At 49.7% G+C, this 14,909-nt stretch overlaps 1 protein-coding gene across 3 annotated transcripts in view; it reads left to right on the forward strand.

Annotated features, from left to right (window-relative positions):
• The first annotated feature begins 8,374 nt into the window (after nucleotides 1-8,374).
• osbpl8 (oxysterol binding protein like 8) overlaps nucleotides 8,375-14,909 on the forward strand; it is a 169,847-nt gene continuing 163,312 nt past the window's right edge. Inside the window, exon 1 of one of the 3 annotated variants that reach the window (XM_033037977.1) lies at nucleotides 8,375-8,529. The gene's annotated coding sequence lies outside the window, so the exon portion shown is untranslated. The remainder of the gene's footprint in view (nucleotides 8,530-14,909) is intronic. The other 2 variants (XM_033037978.1, XM_033037989.1) reach the window with 2 other exon arrangements.

Raw genomic sequence — 14,909 nt, forward strand, 5'->3', positions numbered from 1 at the left:
TCCCCGAGCCCCGGCAACATCGATCCACGCCGGCACGCACAGTCGATCCCCGCCAGCTCGATCGGCTGCGTTGCCAGGTTTGACGCCTTCATGTGGGAAAGGGGGAGGGCAGAGAAGATTGACGAGGATGTTGCCAGGACTCGAGGGCGTGAGCTTATGGGGAGAGGTTGGGCAGGCTGCAACTTTGTTCCTTGGAGCGCAGGAGGATGATGGGGTTGAACTGATAGAGGAATAGACAGGGTAAATAATGCACAGTCTTATACCCAGGGTAGGGCAATCTAGAACAAGGTGAGAGGGCAATGGGTATTTGGAATGATGCTTCAATGGTTCTTTATTATCACGTGTGCAGACATATAGTGAAATAATTTTGTTTCCATCCAGTTCAGTAAAGTATTGGTGCTTTAGGGGGATAACTGAGGCCGGTACTGAATACACGTGTACAGGTACATGGATCGGAAAGGTGTAGACTCAGAGGGATATGGCCCAATTGTGGGTGAATCGGACTAGATTAGACGGGGCATTTTGGTCAGCATGGACGAGTTAGGCTGAAGGGCCTGTTTAAGTGCAATATTTTGCTTTTGGTGTAATGATTTCCAAATGCGTACCTGTTTTGATTCTATCGTTCATATATCAGTCAATTGTTAAATTATCACGAGCCATAGGTCACAATATTGAAGGCCAGGAACAAGCTAAACAAGTCCTGTAGCCGGCATCAGAATACAGAGTAATACTGCTTGTAAACAGGCCTTACAGCCCATCAAGTCTGCACTGACCTCGCACCCTTACCCTCGACCTGTTTTATTCTGCCAACCTTCCCCTTGCCAACGCCCTCACAAAAGAGGCATTAAAGACTCTTTTGGATGGGCACATTTATATGCAGGGCATGGATCACGTGTAGGCAGAGGACATTAGTTTTACTTGGCATCATGTTTGGCACGAACATTGTGGGCCAAAGAGCCTATTCCGCTGATGTACTGTTCTATGACACAAAGTACTGGAGTAACTCAGCGGGCCAGGTAACATCTCTAGAGAACATTGCAGGTAACATTTCGGGTCGAGATCCTTCTTCAGACTTCTAACGGGTGAATGGTGGAATCTTGGGGGAGTTGATGGGAATGTGGGAGAATAAAATAAGTGAGATTAATTAGGATTAGTGTAAATGTGTGTGTGGGGTCAGCACGGACTCAATAGGCCAAAGGAGACGCTGGAATCCTGAACAAAGCACAAAGTGCTGGGGGAACTCAGCGGGTCAGACAGTATCTTTGGAGGGGATGGACAGGCAACATTTTGGGTTGAGAAACTCAGCGGGTGCAGCAGCATCTATGGAGCGAAGGAAATAGGCAACGTTTCGGGCCGAAACCAAGGTTTTCGGCCCGAAACGTTGCATATTTCCTTCGCTCCATAGATGCTGCTGCACCCGCTGAGTTTCTCCAGCTTTTTTGTGTACCTTCGATTTTCCAGCATCTGCAGTTCCTTCTTAAACATTTTGGGTTGAGATCCTTCTTCAGACTGATGGAGTAGGGGGGAGAAAGCTGGAAAATAGAGGTGATGTGGGGAAAAGCCTGGCAAGTGATAGGTGGATAAAGGTGAGTGGGGGGGGGTTGATTGGCAGATGGGTGAAGTTAGTGGCAAAAGCTGGAGGTGAAAAGAGACAAAGGGTGTCAGATCATAAGGAGAGAAGAGGAGGAGTAAAATGTAAAATCGAGGGAAGGGTCTGGGTGTAAGGGAACAAAGGCGGGGGGAGTGGTGGAGACAGAGGGGAGAAAAAAGGCTTGTTTACTTGGTGTGTCTTTCTGTCTATGACACTCCCCCTTGTAGCAGGCATTGTTTATCATACTGCAGCGCTAACCTGCCTCACCACTGCCCCCTGCTGCAACGAGGAGGAAGTCGTGGCAATTCTCTCAGTTCCTTGTTTTACCACTGCCTTTTTTTTTTAGTACAGAAACATGGAACCAAATCCCTGCCGATCATCGATCACCCATTCACACTAGTTCGATGTTATCCCACTTTTGCATCCACTCCCTGCACACTCGGGAGAATTTACAAAGGGCCAATTAAGCTACAAACGCACACGTCTTTGGGATATGGGAGGGAACTGGAGCACCCAGAGGAAACCCATGCGGTCAGAGGAGAAACATACAAACTCCACACAGACAGCACCCAACGTCAGGATCAGACCCGGGTCTCTGGCTCTGTCGATATGTTAACAGTACCATGTCCTGGCTCCTGAAACTTCAAATTTTCAATGTCGTCAATACATTGAAGGAAATATTCTATTTACATTGCAGTTCTATTTTCGTCAGATATAAAATCCTCTTTCTTACTTTCCTACAACCACCAGGTTCTTGAACCAAACCTACCTCAACAACAAAACACTATGGACCTCTTGCACTTCCATGGACGTTTTATTTTCTAATTATGTTTTTACACAAATGTCTTTTTTTTTTACAGACTTCTTTCAGAATTTTAGGCATGTCGTTTATGCATTTGTGTGTGTGTGTGTGTGTGTGTGTGTGGTGTGTCTGTGCGGCTGTGCTGCTGCTGCAAGCAAGATTTTCATTGAACCTGTATCTCACTGTACTTGAGCGAATGGCAATAAACTTTACTCGACAATAAACTTGAACTTAGTTAGACCTACACTAGATGGCAGCAAACTCAACATGCCACAAGGGTGGCACAGCTGGTAGAGCTGCTGCCGCACAGTGCCAGAGACCCCGGTTCAATCCTGTCCTACAGAGCTGTCTGTGTGTGAAGTTTGCACATTCTTCACAAGACCGCGTCGGTTTCTTCCGGGTGCTCCGGTTTCCTCCCACATCCCAAGGCATGCGAGTTTGTAGGTTAATTGGCCCTCTGTAAATTACCCCAAGTGTGCAGCAAGTGGTTGAAAGTGGGATAACATAGAACTAGTGTGAACGGGTGATCGATGGTTGGCGTGGCCTTGGTGGGCCGAAGGGCCTGTTTCCATGCTGTATCTCCAAATTAAAGAAAACTAAATTTAAACAAGACTAATAAACCAATACCCATATGTCAAGAAGGAACACTCCCCAGCAGAGAGTCAGCCAGAGTCAACAATAACAACTTACTGTTAAGGTTGTAGCAATGCCAAATATTTATAAAAGGTTCAAGTTGTGCTGCGGGTTCTGCTCACTGCTGAGATCACCTTGAATTTGTCACCTTCTCAAAATAAACACCAAGAGTCTATCTTTATAACAAAAACGACCAATGGCATTTTGATTTGTTTGTTTATGGAACAAGTCTGGTAATGTTTGTAGAAGGACATTTTAAAAGTTTTGTCGTTAAAACTTTAGACTTTAGAGATAAAGTGTGGAAACAGGCCCTTCGGCCCACTGAGTCCGTGCCGACCAGTGATCACCCCGTACATTAGTACTATCCTACACACTAGAGACAATTTACAATTTACAATGACAAATAAACACGTCCTTCAGCTCCAAAAGCTGCAACTTCAAAACCTTGTCAGAATCTCAATGTAACTGTTCGAACTGGAGATTTTTCATAAACCTGTGCGTCCTGGTGCCACTTCGTAACATCAGCCTGAGGTGAAGTCCTGTGAGCGCATAGAGCATGGAAACAGGCTCTTCGGCCCAACTTGCCCACACCGACCAACACGCCCCAACTCCTCGTATTGTACGGATAGCTTATGGAGCAGCACAGTGGCGCAGCTGATAGAGTTGTTGCCTCACAGCACCAGGGACCCAGGTTCGATCTGTATGGAGATTGAACGTTCTCTCTGTGACCGCGTGGGTTTTCTCCAGGTGGTCCGGTTTCCTCCTATATTGCAAAGACGTACAAGTTTACAGGTAAGTGACTTCTGTACATTGTCCCTAGTGTGAAGGTTAGAACTAGTCCATCGGTGATTGCTGGTTGGCACGGACTCAGTGGGCCAAAGGGCCTGTTTCCATGCTGGAGGCATGATGAGCTTCAGAACAAATCAATGACCCACAATGGTCTATCCTTTCCATGCACCTGCCTAAATGTGTCTTAAAAGATGTGATAGTGCATGTGTAACAGGCATTTTTAATCTTAAAAGCCAGAGTTTCTTCCCAAATCTAAGATTACCAATGAGCTATGTTTAAAACTATGTATCCTCCTTAGTGTCGAAAACAAGTTAGTTCTCTCATGAGCTAGTCTCAGATGTCTCTGAGAGGTACATTTATCTTTGTGACCTTGTTGGTAGCCTCATGATGTACTAGTTCTTCTGAGTTAGCCCAAGCAGTTTCTCAAACGTCTTATTGTTATTTTTAAGTGAGCTTGCTTGCGTAACAAATGGTGCTGCTAATTCAGCTGAAAAGCTTGCACATGGTTGTTAGCTGACAACTCCATTTTAGCTGCTACGGTCTGTTTAACCCTTACAATACACCACCTCCATCTTGAAACAATAAAAGACATTTGGACATGGATAGGAAAGGTTTGGAGGGATATGGGCCAAACACTGGCAAATGGGACTAACATATATGGGCATCTTTTATGTTTAAGAAGGAACTGCAGATGCTGGAAAATCGAAGGTAGACAAAAATGCTGGAGAAACACAGTGGGTGAGGCAGCATCTATGGAGCGAATGAAATAGGCAACGTTTCGGGTCGAGACCCGTCTTTAGACTGATGTGAGGGTGGGTGGGTGGGGGGGGGGGTGCGGGAAGAAGAAAGGAAGAGGCGGAGACAGTGGGCTGGGGGAGAACTGAGAAAGGGAGGGGCAAGTAGGGGCTACCTGAAATTAGAGAAGTCAATGTTCATACCGCTGGGGTGCAAACTGCCCAAGCGAAATATGAGGTGCTGCTCCTCCAATTTACGGTGGTCCTCACTCTGGCCATGGAGGAGGCCAAGGACAGAAAGGTCGGATTCGGAATGGGAGGGGGAATTGAAGTGCTGAGTCACCGGGAGATCAGGTTGGTTATTGTCTTTTAGATTAGTTTATTGTCACGTGTATGGAGGTACAGTTTTTTGCCGTGTGCGACACATGATTACACCCAAGCCGCCCATAGTGTACAGATACAGGATAAAGCGAACAATGTTTAGTACAAGATAAAGTCCAGAAAAGTCTGGACTGTTTCCGTGCTGTACGACTCTATGGCTCCAATGGAAATCCCATCGTCTTAAGATTTTGCCTCCTTGTTTTTAGATACCTTTATCAGTGGACATATCTCCATAGCCTCTATTCTGTCAATCTTCCTCAGAATTATGAATGATTTGATACAATAATCCCTCGCCTGTAGTTTAGGTATTAGTTCAGAGATACAGCATGGGTACAGCATGGAAATAGGCCCTTCTGCCCACAGAGTCCACGCTGATCATCGATTACCCGTTTATATAAGTTCAATGTTATCCCACTTTCTCATCCACTCCCTGCACACGAGGGGCGATTTAGAGAGGGCCAAACCCACACATCTTTGGGACCTGGGAGAAAACCTGAGCACCAGCAGGAAACTCATGCGGTCACAGGGAGAACGTTCAAACTCCACACAGAGATCACCCGATGTCAGGAAAGAACCTGGGTATCTGGTGCAGTGAGGCAGTGGCTCTACCAGCTGCATCACTGTGTCGACACACTACTGTAAACTGCAGTGAGCATAAGTCCAATTTTATCGAGCCATACAGTGTGGATCAGGCCCTTCGGCTCAACTTACCCACACCAACCAACTTATCCCATCTACACTAGTCTCACCTGCCTGCATTTGGCCCATATCCCTTGAAGCCTGTCCTATCCATGTACAGTACCTGTCTAATTGTTTCTTAAATGTTGCGATAGTCCATGTCTCATCTATCTCGTTCCATACACCCACCACTCTTTGTGTGAAAATGTTACCCCTCAGATTCCTATTAAATCTTTCCCCCCTCACCTTAAACCTATGTCCACTGGTTCTCGATTCAACATACTCTGTGCGTCCACCCGATCTATTCCTCTCATGATTTTATACACCTCTATAAGATTCCCCTCATCCCCTGAAGCTCCAAAGATTAGAGTCCCAGCATTTTCACGAATATTTTCTCAGAAGGCACCTTTCCAAAGCAGTGATCATTCTCAGGAACCTTCTTCTTCAAGAACACCTTTATTTTGTGTCTACATCCTTCTCCGCATCCTTCCTCTAATGGGAAAACCAGATTTGCACACAATATTCCAAGTGCCACCGAACCAAAGTTCTATATTTGGGTAATACGTTACAGATATTGACTTCCATTTCAGCAGCATCGTATAGTCACCAGAGGGCAGGAGGAAGCACAGCAAAGCAAGCAACAAATAGACATTTCCGTTGTATCTTGCACAATCTTCAATGTCCAATGGGGCTATAAAACCAATTAAGTAATAATGGTGGGGGAGGGGGAGAGAAAGGGGAGAGGAGAAGGGATGTTGAGAGGGTATTTGGCGGGGGCGGGTACTTTGGGGACTGGAAGGGGTTTTGTGGGGAAAGGAGAACGGCACAGTGGTAGTGATGTTCTCTTACAGAGTCAGAGACGGGTTCAAACCTAACTATGGGTGAAGGGTTTGGGAGTGGGGCAGTTGTGAGGGTGGGGAGGAGGTACGGAGGGAAGGGTTGTGGGGGGAGGGGGGGGGGTTACATGGAGAAAGGAGTAAGTGGGGAGGGTGGTGAAGTGAGGAGATGGTACATAAGGTAGACAAAAATGCTGGAGAAACTCAGCGGGTGAGGCAGCATCTATGGAGCGAAGGAAATAGGCGACGTTTCAGGCCCGAAACCCCTGAAGGGTTTCGGAAATAGGCGACCTTTCGGGCCGAAACCCTTGAAGGGTTTCGGCCCGAAACGTCGCCTATTTCCTTCGCTCCATAGATGCTGCCTCACCCGCTGAGTTTCTCCAGCATTTTTGTCTACCTTCGATTTTCCAGCAACTGCAGCTCCTTCTAAAACAGCTGGTACAAAGGATGGGGTGCCTGCAGAGGGAGTACATGGGGAGAGGGTGTGTAGGTGGATTTGTGGGGAGAGGGGCTATGTGGGGTGAGGGGGTATGTGGGGAGGGGGTATGTGGGGTGAGGGGGTATGTGGGGTGATGGGGTGTGTGGGGAGACGGGGTGTGTGGGGTGAGGGGGTATGTGGGGTGAGGGGGTGTGTGGGGAGACGGGGTGTGTGGGGAGACGGGGTGTGTGGGGAGACGGGGTGTGGGGGGGGGAGGGGGGGAGAGAGGGGAGTGGGGGGGGGAGGGGGTAGGGGGGGGAGGGGGAGGGGGGGGTGAGGGGGGAGGGGGGGAGAGGGGGGGGGGGGGGAGAAGGGGGGGGGGCGGGGGCGGGGGGGAGGGGGAAGGGGGGAAGGGAGGGGGGGGTGGGGGGAGAAGGGGGTGGGGGGGGTGGGGGGGGGGAGGGGGGGGGGGGGGGGGTGGGGGGGGGGGGGGGGAGGGGGCGGGGGGGGGGAGAGGGGGGGGGGGGGGGGGGAGGGGGGGGGAGAAGGGGTGGGTGGGGAGAGGGGGGTGGGGGGTGAGGGGGTGGGTGGGGGTGAGGGGGTAGGGGGGGGGAGGGGGGGGGGGGGAAGGGGGTGAGGGGGGAGTGGGGGTGAGGGGGAGTGTGGGGTGAGGGGGGGAGGGGGGAGGGGGGGGAGGGGGGGGGGGGGGTGAGGGGGAGGAGGGGGGGATGGGGGGGAGGGGGTGGTGGGGGGTGAGGGGGGGGTGGGGGGGGAGGGGGGGGTGTGGGGGGAGGGGGGGGGAGGGGGGAGGTGGTGGGGCGGGGGGAGGGGAGGGGGGGGGGGGGGGGGGGGGGGAGGGGGGAGGGGGGGGGGGGGTGTGGGGGGAGGGGGGGGGTGGGGGGGGGAGGGGGGAGGGGGGGGGGGGAGGGGGTGGGTGGGGTGAGGGGGGGTGTGGGGTGAGGGGGTGTGGGGGGGTGAGGGGGGGTGTGGGAGGGAGGGCGGGAGGGGGATGGGGGGGGGGAGGGTGGGGGTGTGGGGGGTTGGGGGGGGGGTGGGGGGGGGGGTGGGGGGGGGGTGGTGAGGGGGTGAGGGGGTGGGGGAGGGGGTGTGGTGGGGTGAGGGGGTGTGTGGGGTGAGGGGGTGTGTGGGGTGAGGGGGTATGTGGGGTGAGGGGGTGTGTGGGGTGAGGGGGTGAGGGGGTATGTGGGGTGAGGGGGTGTGTGGGGTGAGGGGGTGTGTGGGGTGAGGGGGTATGTGGGGTGAGGGGGTGTGTGGGGTGAGGGGGTGTGTGGGGTGAGGGGGTGTGTGGGGTGAGGGGGTGTGGGGTGAGGGGGTTCGTAAGGAGGGGGTGCTAGAAACTGGGCACTTGGAGAAGGGGTACTTAGGGAGGGCAGTACGTAGTGGAGGGGGTATTTGGGGGGGGGGGTGTACGTGGGACGAGGGTGGGTCAGGTTGGTTATACATTGGGGGCGGGCGGGTGGAACGTAAGGCGGGGCTGGAGTCCGCGCGCTCCGACCCGGTTGATGATGGGCCACAGGCCAGGCTGCTTAATCGATGGCGGAGCGAGAGGGCGGAGGCAGGGGAGAGCAGTGGCGCGCCGAGCCTAGCTCCGGGAGATGGAGCGCAGTGGCCATGGCGGCGGCGGCGGCGGGGAGAGTCGGCGGCAGGTGAGTGAGGCCGGGGGTTGGGGGCGGCGGCCGGATCCGGTGGCCCAGACGGTTCAACCGTCGAGGCCGGGCGGTGGGAGGGAGGGAGTCTCCCCCTGGTACCGGCTATGCCCCAACGTCCCCTCCTCTCCCACTGACTCCCACCCAGCCCTCGCCCCTCTCTCCCACCCACCCCTTCCCCCCTCACCCACCCAGCTCTCTCCCATCCATCCGTCACCGCCTTTCTCCCACCTCCTCATCACTCCCCACCCTCTGTCCTACTTCCCTCACTCTCACCCCGTCAATGCCACCTTACACCCCCCTCACTCTTACCTCTCCCTTCCTCACCCCTCTTTCCCACCCCTACCTGTGCCCCTCTCCTCACCCCTCAATGCCTCCCTCACTCCCCTCCTGACATTCCTCAACTCCCATCTCCCTCTCACTCCCATCTCCCTCTCACTCCCATCTCCCTCTCACTCCCATGTTCAACTCCTGAAACTCACACCCCTACCCAATCACGCTCTCATTCTCTCACCGCAACCTGATTCCCCCCCCCCCCCCCCCATCCCCTCACTCTCATACATCCACCCCCTCTCCCACCCCACTCTCCCATACCCCCACCTGATCTTCCACACCCGCAACCCCCTCTCCCCTACCTCCTCTCGCCAACCCCCCTATCGCTTCTCGCCCACCCAAGGGGAGAAATGGATGCAAATCCAGGTGGGGCATGGGGAATGAGATGGGGGAGGGGGGTTGTTTGGACATTAGTTATCTTAAATTTGAGAATTCAATGTCCATGCCTTTGGGTTGAAAGATACCCAAGCAGAATATGAGGTGCTGTACCACCAGTTTGTGTGTGGCCCAACTGGCAATAGAGGAACCCCAGGACGGAAAGGTCAGAATGGGAAGGGGAGTTAAAATGATTAGCAACCAGAAGATCGAGCAGGCCTTGGCAGATCGAGCACGAGTGTTCGGGGAAGTGGTCGCCTACTTTGGGCAGACATATGGATATGAACCAAATGCAGGCAAATGGGACAAGGCCAGTATGCCAACCTGGTCTACATGGATAAGGTGGGCTGAAGTTTATGTGCTGTATAGCTGTATATGACTCTTTAATGCCGTTTTAACTCCCATTACCTGACTGGAGAATGCTGCAGAGAAAACGTATTTTAGGGACTACAAATGTTAACCTGCTATCCAGAATGGTTTTGACATAAGCGTTAAAGCAGGCTGAATTTTCATTTAAATATTCAAGCAGTGGCTATCTTCATCATGGGGCAATATTATCAGTTGCTTGACAAATTCCAAACAAAGCATAAAGCGGAATGTAAGGAAGTATGGGCTGAGCAGCCTGTTGCTCACGTCTGAACATGTTATGCAATTGGTTGCTGTCACCATTAAAACTTGGGAAAGTTTCACGTTTTTATTGATGGCCTTGCCAATTGTGCCCAAGTAGCACATAGCAAGGCGGCATAGTGGCAGTGGTAGAGGTGCTGCCTCACAGCGCCAGAGACCTGGGTTCAAAGCTGACCTCGGAGTTTGTTCATTCTCCTTGTGACCGTGTGGGTTTCTGCTGGATGCTCCGGTTTCCTTCACATCCCAAAGATGTGTGGGTTTGTAGCTTAATTGGCCTCTGTAAATTGAACCCTAGTGTGTATTGAGTGGATGCCAAAGTGGGATAACATAGAAGTAGTGTGAGCAGTTGATCAATGGTAGGCATGGTCTTGGTGAGCCTGTTTCCACGTTGTATCTCTGAAATTAAAACTAAAGGTAACAGCCACTCAACCAAAATAAAACTCTAGCTAGATGTCTGCTTCTTGTCTGGATCCTTGCAGGAAGTAAGGGCCCAGACTAGCTGAGATGTTTTTCACTTTGAAATAGCCTCCCTTGACCAAGGTCCAAACATGAATAAAGGTAACTCAGACAAGATTCCTGACAACTGCTATAAAAGCATGCTTCACTTCTTTCAGGAAAGGAGCTAGGGATTGAGGGGAATGAGAAGGATAAAAGAAAATCTCTGTTGCTAGGAACCTGCTCTGCAGATCAAACGTTCTGTAACTGCAAGTAAAAGTCACCAGCAAGCAACCTGTCTGTAGAAGGGTCTCGACCCACATCACCCATTCCTCCTCTCCAAAGATGCTGCCTGTCTCGTTGAGTTACTCCAGCATTTTGTGTCTATCTTTGGTTTAAACCAGCATCTGCAGTTTCTTCCTACACTAACAGCTTACATGTGAGCCACAAGACGGAAAATAATATACAATAGACAGTAGATGCAGGAGTAGGCTATTCGGCCCTTCGAGCCAGCACCGCCATTCAATGTGATCATGGCTGATCATCCCCAATCAGTACCCCGTTCCTGCCTTCTCCCCATATCCCCTGACTCCGCTATTTTTAAGAGCCCTATCTAGCTCTCTCTTGAAAGCATCCAGAGAACCTGTCTCCACGGCCCTCTGAGGCAGAGAATTCCACAGACTCACCACTCTCTGTGAGAAAAAGTGTTTCCTCGTCTCTGTTCTAAATGGCTTACTCCTTATTCTTAAACTGTGGCCCCTGGTTCTGGGGCCCCAAACATCGGGAACATGTTTCCTGCCTCTAGCGTGTCCAAACCCTTAATAATCTTATATGTTTCAATGAGACACCCTCTCATCCTTCTAAACTCCAGAGTGTACAAGCCCAGCTGCTCCATTCTCTCAGCATATGACAGTCCCACCATTCCAGGAATTAACCTTGCAAAGCTACGCCGCACTCCCTCAATAGCAAGAACGTCCTTCCTCAAATTAGGGGGAACAAAACAGCACACAATACTCCAGGTGTGGTCTCACTAGGGCTCTGTACAACTGCAGAAGGACCTCTTTGCTCCTATATTCGATTCCTCTTGTTATAAAGGCCAACATGCCATTCGCTTTCTTCACTGCCTGCTGTACCTGCATGCTTACTTTCATAGACTGATGTACAAAGGACCCCCAGATCCCGTTGTACTTCCCCTTTTCCCAACTTGACGCCATTTAGATAGTAATCTGACTTCAAAACACTTGCTGAGTGTGAACGTCAGCATTTGTTTTTGTTTGTCATTGTCAGTTGAGGGGAGAACATTTGTTAATATTGAAAGGAATGGGACATTGGGAGATGGTAATTGGTGTGTACCTAGAGTTTGGAATAGTTTAGATTTCCAGAAAAATACAAAAGGCACAAATGTGTCATATGAAGAACAACATGGATTTCAGGCGCTCGTATTTATTCACATTTGAGTTCATCGTAAAGCTATGATAAAGACAGCAAGCAGTATTTTGACCATTTCAGGACTGAAGCAGATTTGCTGACAAATATTTTTGGGGGGAAAAATGCATTTTTTGGTAAGTCTTAAGTGTTGATCACAGCATTGTTGATCACTTCTTTGTTTCCAAAACGTATGAATTTCAGACAACTGAATAATTCGGCTAGTTTTGTGTTGATTTCTATGCTGTGAGATTTTTTTTTTGACAGAGGTTGACACTTCAAAGGCTTTTGTCAGAATTAAAGAATAGATTTAGGAGAGGATTTGGTAAATAAACCGGAACAAACAATAGTGATTACTGTGGTGAAGGAAACGTTGTCTATCGAATTTTCACCTCGGATACTGTCTGCCAGTGGTCACTTGTAATTTTTTATATGAGATTGATACAAGGTATGTGGAGGAAAGAACTGGTTTAATTGAAGGTAGACATAAAATGCTGGAGTAACTCAGCGGGACAGGCAGCATCTCTGGAGAGAAGGAATGGCTGGCGTTTCGGGTTGTGACCCTTCTTCGGATACAAAGTATGTATTTTTAGAAAGATCTACAAGCTTTATTAGGTCATGCACATCATATATTACAGACTTTATTCGCTTGGAATGAATTTAAAGTTCTATATAATTAGTGTAATTGTTGGCAGGATTGGGATAATCTTTGCCAACTGGCTCATGTCCAGTGGTGGCCAGTTGGTTGCTTTGCAAGGGTCCCAGGTGGAGAGTAAAGTATTTGTGCTCTATCAGCACACAAAAACATCCCCTCACAGATGCAGGATACCTCTGGCAGTCCATGAGAAAGGTATTGTGCCAGGACAGCTTAGTTTAGTTTAGAGATACTGCACGGAAAGAGGGCCTTCAGCCCACTAAGTCCGCGCTGACCATCGATCACCCGTACACGAGTTTTATCCTACACACTCGGAACAATTTGCAGAAGAAAGTTAACCAGCAAACCTGCATGTTATTGGAATGTGGGAGGAGTTTGGAACACCCAGAGAAAACTCATGTAGTCACAGGGTGAACGTGCAAACTCCTTGCAGAGAGCATCCATAGTTAAGGATCGTATACGTGTCTCTAGTGCTGTGAGGGCAGCAACTCTACTGCTGCGCCACTGTGGCTTCCCTACTGACAGTGAATGGGAATAGTTCCAAATCTGGTCTAGGCACCATTTTTGGGACCAGCCTGAAAATTGTTAATACTTCTCATATTTCTGAGAACATTCCAACCATCAATGACGGTGCTGTGCAAGTGCTAAAGACAAGGATGAAGTATTGGTAATGACATTCAGCCAGGAAGAAAAACAATGGATGGTTCATCTTGTCATCTTCCTGAGATCCCATTATTGCAGAAGGTAGTCTTCAGCCAAACTGACTTTTACTAAATCAGTCAACCCTCAGTCAGTGGGAAATTGATGGAAAGTGTTGTCAACTGTGTACTGAATAACCTGCTTGTGAAAACTGATTTATGGTTTCACTACATAGCGTCAGGCCTCCGCAGAGTCTTTGCCTAATTGTGAACTGAACTCCAATGATGATGCCAAGGTGACATCCTCAATAATATTCAGGAATGGGCTGATAATTGGCTGATAACATTTGTAACTGACAAGTGCCAGGCAGTAGTTATCTCCAAGGTACACAAAAATGCTGGAGAAACTCAGGGGGTGCAGCAACATCTATGGAGCGAAGGAAATAGGTGACGTTTCGGGCCGAAACCCTTCTTCAGACCCTTCTTTAGTTATCTCCAAGCAGGGGAATGCAAAGCACCCATCCGTGCCCTTCGATGGTTCAATGCTGCTTTATTGTCACATGTGTGAAGTGCATACGCACAATGAAATTATTTTCTGAACAAACTGTCCAGTAGCGTATCACGAGACCATCCCCGATTAACAATTGTATAGAAATAGTCTATTGAGCCTGCATGCAAGGGGCGCCATTCACCAAGTCCAGCCCACGGTCCAGTTGGTATGAGCAGTGCCTGATTCCGGTAACCCCCAGATTGCTGCGGGCCTCCAGCCATCATCTTCATTGAATGACCACCAACTGTTGGCATATGGCGAGCAAAAAAAGTACACAACAGTTTGGTTTAGTTTAGGATACAGGCCCTTCGGCCCATCAAGTGCACGCCGACCGTCGATTATCCATTCACACAAATTCGATGTTATCCCACTTTCGCGTCCACTCCCTCCACACTAGGGACATTTCACAGAGTAATTCACCTGCTGACAAAGCGATCTAGAAGGTACAAGTTAGGAGAAAATCATTTTTTACACAGAGAGTGGTGAATCTGTGGAATTCTCTGCCACAGAAGGTAGTTGAGGACAGTTCATTGGCTATATTTAAGAGGGAGTTAGATGTGGCCCTTGTGGCTAAAGGGATCGGGGTATGGAGAGAAGGCAGGGATGGGATACTGAGTTGGATGATCAGCCATGATCATATCGAATGGCGGTGCAGGCTCGAAGGGCCGAATGGCCTACTCCTGCACCTATTTTCTATGTTTCTATGGAGTAGTATGAAATGGATTTCACTTGTCCCGTGTTCAAGACGGAAGAAAGACCAAAAGCTGGAACCTTTTGGGCTTATTGCTTTTGTTTGTCAATCTGGTGAAACAAAATGTTGGCCATGGCAAGATTGGGCTTCAAGCATCTCGCTGGGAGGAGGAGTCTGCAACGGTTGGTGTTTTCTGAATTGATAGGCAATGGCTGCAAATGACTGCTAGGTTTCCCACCGCAGGTTTAGCTGGTGATCGGGAGTTAATTCTCTCGGAATATTGATGAAATTCCCCCCCCCCCCCCCCTGCGACTTCACTGAGCCATCATCTCTCACATGCGCAATGTTGTTCCTGAAGATGTTCCCTTGTGTTATGTAATTCCCTTTTGCATATTAGTCCTTGAATGTCACAGGCATTTCTTGTCCATGGCAGTCACACCAACGCCATTGTTTTAGATGGCTGTTGTGGAATAGAAGACCAGTTTATGGAACAATTGTATAAGGGTGGTTCTGTCAGCTTGGTGCTCTGTGATCTGATCTGCAGTATAAAGGCAGCCATTGAAATAGCATCTGGGTGCTTTCACTGTTGGCTGCCTTTCAATCTCACAAACCTAATGAAAGAAAGACTTATAAAAATGCTCCATCATTTGT

Source organism: Amblyraja radiata, chromosome 19, assembly GCF_010909765.2.
Source record: "Amblyraja radiata isolate CabotCenter1 chromosome 19, sAmbRad1.1.pri, whole genome shotgun sequence".
In the NCBI taxonomy this organism is placed as follows: Eukaryota; Metazoa; Chordata; class Chondrichthyes; order Rajiformes; family Rajidae; genus Amblyraja; species Amblyraja radiata.